Below are 5,235 nucleotides of genomic sequence, written 5' to 3'. Positions count from 1 at the left end.
TTTCTACTAGCAATGGAGAGCATGCAAGATCACAAATAAAATATGACATGAATATATAATCAATCTCAACATAGTATTCAATATTCATCGGATCCCAGCAAACACGACATGTAGCATTACATAAGGATGATCTTGATCATGTAGGGCAGCTCACAAGATCGATACATGAAGCACAAGGTGGAGAAGACAACCATCTAGCTACTGCTATGGACCCATAGTCCAGGGATGAAGTACTCACGCATCACTTCGGAGGCGTGCATGGCGATGTAGATGCCTCCGGCGATGATTTCCCCCTCCGGCAGGGTGCTGGGAAGTGCTTCAGAATCCCCCGAGATGGGTTCGGCGATGGCGGCCGCGACGGAACTTTTTGTGGATGGAGGCTCGGGTATCCAGGGTTTTCTGGAGAAGATGTATAAATAGGCGGAGGATTTAGGTCGGTGAGGCGCCTGGTGGGCCCAGACCACCCATAGGCGCGGGCCAGGTCCAAGCAACGCCTAGGGTAGGTATGGCCGACCTGTTGCGCCTCTTCCACCCTCCTTCGGACTTCGTCTTTGTTTCGGTAAAATATTGACTTGGGCTTTTGTTTCATCTAATTCCGAGAATATTTCCTGTACAACTTTTCTGAAATACAAAAACAGCAGAAAACAGGGAACTGGCACTGTGGCATCTTGTTAATAGGTTAGTGCCGAAAATCATGTAAAAGTGCAATGAAGTGTAAAGAAAACACATATGAATTGGTGTAAAACAAGCATGGATCATCAAAAATTATATATACGTTTGAGACGTATCACACGCCGCCACCATCGTCACGCTTCAACCACCGCTATCTTCGAAGAAACTTCAGGAAGGTAAAGAAGAAGGGCGCCGCTGCCGCTGCCAGTGTTGATACTAGCACCACCGGTGCAAAGATCACCGCATCTGCAATGAAGAAGATTGCACCGGAAGCTTCCGCCGCTACTACCAAGGACGCCCCCGGCGACTGGCCCGCTTCAACAATGTTGAAGCGTGATGAAAAGAAGGCGCGCAGCCTCGGCCTGATCCACCATGAATGTTGCCGCGTGCCGCAAAAAGGAGGGATGCAACACGAGGACTTCCCAGGACCGCAGCTGCAATGAAGAAGATTGCGCCGGAAGCTTCCGCCGCTACTACCAAGAACGCCCCAACGACTGGCCCGCTTCAACAATTTTGAAGCGCGGTGAAAAGAAGGCGTGCAGCCTCGGCCTGATCCACCATGAATGTTGCCGCGTTCCGCAAAAAGGAGGGATGCAACACGAGGACTTCCTAGGAGGTCACCCATCCTAGTACTACTCTTGCCCAAGCACGCTTAACTTCGGAGTTTTGATGGGATCCGGTGCTTTAGTGCTAGTATGATCGCATCCGACATGTTCTGCACTCATTTTCCCTTATGCTTGCCCCTCCCGCTCATTTTCTCCCCTATTTTGTACCATGCCCATCCCGCTTTTCCATCCCCACCGCCGTTTTCCATCACCAATAGCCGAGCACGAGTGCCCGCAAAAAAAATCGCCCTAACTTCACCATGAATCTTGCCGCGTTACGCAAAACGGAGGGATGCAACACGAGGACTTCCCAGGAGGTCACCCATACTAGTACTAGTCTCACCCAAGCACGCTTAACTTCGGAGTTCTGATGGGATCCGATGCTTTAGTGCTGGTATGATCGCATCCGACATGTTCTGCACTCATTTTCCCTTATGCTTGCCCCTCTCGCTCATTCTCTCCCCTATTTTGTACCATGCCCATCCCGCTTTTCCATCCCCACCTCTGTTTCCCATCACCAATAGCCGAGCACGAGTGCCCGTAAAAAAAAATATCGCCCTAGCTTCACCATCAATGTTGCCAAAAAGGAGGGATGCAACACGAGGACTTCCCAGGAGGTCACCCATCCTAGTACTACTCTCACCCAAGCACGCTTAACTTCGGAGCTCTGATGGGATCCGGTGATTTAGTGCTGGTATGATCGCATCCGACATATTCTGCACTCATTTTCCCTTATGCTTGCCCCTCCCGCTCCTTCTCTCCCCTATTTTGTACCATGCCCATCCCGCTTTTCCATCCCCACCGCCGTTTCCCATCACCAATAGCCGAGCACGAGTGCCCGCAAGAAAAATATCGCCCTAACTTCACCATGAATCTTGCCGTGTGACGTGGGCATTACCCTTCGGGTAACTGACATTGCCCTATCCTGTGCGGCCCAACTGGAGGCCCATGAAGATACCCGATGGCAAGGCGGGCCACTAGGACGGTGCTGGAGAAGATTCCTTGAAGAACAAGACAGAGAGGAGCCGAACAAGGAAAGTTTAGAGCTAGGTCTTTTGTAAACCTAGTCGTACCCGGACAGATCTCTTGAGACCTGGCCTCCTATATAAAGGCCAGGAGAGGGGCTGCCGAGGGACACACAATCAATCCTAGCAACTTTAGCCATCATAAGTCTAGAGCTAGGTCACCGTAGCACTTAGCCTCTCGACGAGATCACAGCCGAAACCTTCGGCACCCCATTATAATCCGATATTTTCATAATCAAGATCAGACAGGCAGGACGTAAGGGTTTTACCTCATCGAGGGCCCCGAACCTGGGTAAATCGCTCTCCCCGCTTGTCTGTTAACCGATGTCTCGTGTCAGCCTACAGGACTCCATCAACCCTAAGCCCCAATCGGAGGGCATTGCCGAGGAGTACCCTCGACAATTGGCGCCATCTGTGGGAACCCTGTCGGCACAAGATCCGTCATCGGCAGATCCAGTCATGTCGTCGGCAGCTTCGTCGACGCCATCATCGTCATCATCGCCAAATTTAGGAAGCCCGATTCGATTCGGCTCCTATGAGTTCACCCCGCATAGCGACTCTTCTCGCTCGAATTTCTCAGATATACAAGGAAACATGGAGATGACGTTCGGCAGCGTCCACTACAACGTCAACGCGGAAGGAGTCCTTCGGCTGCTAGAACCGTATGCCCCCAGGTCAACGAAGAAATCACCACCACCGGCCGTGGGGCCAAGCATGTCGTCATCATTCGACCTTTCGGCGGGTCTGACGGACTCGACAAACTCATCCTCGCCATCGACCCCTTGGTCGACGTCTTCAATGTCAGTTGGATCCGATAACCCCGTATCTTCAGAGATGACCTCGTACTACTGCTTGAACTGCGACACCAGGCATGGGTTGGGATCGAGCGACACACCGTTCATCAGCAGCACCCAGTATTCATTGGGAGAGGACAGTGTCGACAACGTCGTCAAGGGGGTCACCAGGAAAGCGGCGCGCCACCAAGTTTATGCCACCAACAACACAGGAAACGCAAGGAATAGGGGAGATGGAGATCACACCCCTCGCTCCAGCAGGCGGCTAAGTTTTGAAAACAGCGCCAGTAACAACAACAGCGATTACACCATCGCGGAGGAAGAGTGGGCAGCAGCCAGAGCAGCCGTGCTTGATAATACGTCACTCCCCGCTGGAACTTCGGTTGGAACCCTCAATGCCTATCGCTCTATATTGGAGAAAAACCGGGAGCGTCTATCGAAAGAGCAAGTGATACGTCTCAAACGTATCTATAATTTCTTATGTTCCATGCTACTTTTATGATGATACTCACATGTTTTATACACACTTTATGTCATTATTATGCATTTTCCGGCACTAAACTATTGACGAGATGCTGAAGAGCCAGTTGCTGTTTTCTGCTGTTTTTGGTTTCAGAAATCCTACAAAGGAAATATTCTCGGAATTGGACGAAATCAAGGCCCAGGGTCTTATTTTTCCACGAAGTTTCCAGAAGACCGAAAGGGAAACGAAGTGGGGCCACGGGGCGCCAACACCATAAGGCGGCGCGGCCAAGGGGGGGCCCGCGCCGCCCTATTGTGTGGCCCCCCTGTCAGCCCTCCGACTCCGCCCTTCCGCCTACTTAAAGCCTTCGTCGCGAAAACCCCAGTACCGAGAGCCACGATACGGAAAACCTTCCAAAGACGCCGTCGCCGCCAATCCCATCTCGGGGGATTCAAGAGATCGCCTCCGGCACCCTGCCGGAGAGGGGAATCATCTCCCGGAGGTCTCTTCATCACCATGATCGCCTCCGGATCGATGTGTGAGTAGTTCACCCCTGGACTATGGGTCCATAGCGGTAGCTAGATGGTTGTCTTCTCCTCATTGTGCTATCATGTTAGATCTTGTGAGCTGCCTATCATGATCAAGATCATCTATTTGTAATGCTACATGTTGTGTTTGTTGGGATCCGATGAATATTGAATACTATGTCAAGTTGATTATCAATCTATCATATATGTTGTTTATGTTCTTGCATGCTCTCCGTTGCTAGTAGAGGCTCGGCCAAGTTGATACTTGTAACTCCAAGAGGGAGTATTTATGCTCGATAGTGGGTTCATGCCTCCATTGAATGCGGGACGGTGACGAGAAAGTTCTAAGGTTGTGGATGTGTTGTTGCCACTAGGGATAAAACATCAATGCTTTGTCTAAGGATATTTGTGTTGATTACATTACGCACCATACTTAATGCAATTGTCTCGTTGTTTGCAACTTAATACTGGAAGGGGTTCGGATGATAACCTGAAGGTGGACTTTTTAGGCATAGATGCATGCTTGGATAGCGGTCTATGTACTTTGTCGTAATGCCCTGATTAAATCTCATAGTACTCATCATGATATATGTATGTGCATTGTTATGCCTTCTTTATTTGTCAATTGCCCAACTGTAATTTGTTCACCCAACATACTATTTCTTATCGGAGAGACACCACTAGTGAACTGTGGACCCCGGTCCATTCTTTACATCTGAAATACAATCTACTTGCAATACTTGTTCTTTCTTGTTCTTCGCAAACAAACATCATCTTCCACACTGTACATCTAATCCTTTGTTTTCGAGCAAGCCGGTGAGATTGACAACCTCACTCGTTACGTTGGGGCAAAGTACTTTGATTGTGTTGTGCGAGGTTCCACGTTGGCGCCGGAATCCCCGGTGTTGCGCCGCACTACACTCCGCCACCAACAACCTTCACGTCTCGGTTCGATAACCTTGGTTTCTTGCGAGGAAAACTTGCCGTTGTACGCATCACACCTTCCTCTTGGGGTTCCCAACGGACGTGTGTCTTGCACGCTATCAAGCTCTTTTCCGGCGCCGTTGCCAGGGAGATCAAGACACGCTGCAAGGGGAGTCTCCCACATCCAATCTCTTTACTTTGTTTTTGTCTTGCTTTACTTTATTT

At 50.1% G+C, this 5,235-nt stretch overlaps 3 non-coding genes across 3 annotated transcripts; all 3 read right to left on the bottom strand.

The window, feature by feature from the left end:
- Positions 1–1,260: 1,260 nt before the first annotated feature.
- LOC124668925 lies at positions 1,261–1,379 on the bottom strand. Its single transcript, XR_006991989.1, has one exon. It is a non-coding gene; the product is annotated as a 5S ribosomal RNA (ribosomal RNA).
- A 187-nt stretch (positions 1,380–1,566) lies between these two features.
- On the bottom strand, positions 1,567–1,685 carry LOC124668823. Its single transcript, XR_006991901.1, has one exon. It is a non-coding gene; the product is annotated as a 5S ribosomal RNA (ribosomal RNA).
- Positions 1,686–1,866: 181 nt separating this feature from the next.
- LOC124668707 lies at positions 1,867–1,985 on the bottom strand. Its single transcript, XR_006991803.1, has one exon. It is a non-coding gene; the product is annotated as a 5S ribosomal RNA (ribosomal RNA).
- Positions 1,986–5,235: the final 3,250 nt, after the last annotated feature.

Source organism: Lolium rigidum, chromosome 6 (genome assembly GCF_022539505.1).
Source record: "Lolium rigidum isolate FL_2022 chromosome 6, APGP_CSIRO_Lrig_0.1, whole genome shotgun sequence".
NCBI lineage: Eukaryota > Viridiplantae > Streptophyta > Magnoliopsida > Poales > Poaceae > Lolium > Lolium rigidum.
Note: the sequence above shows the minus strand (reverse complement) of the source record. Positions and strands in the feature narration are given on the sequence as shown.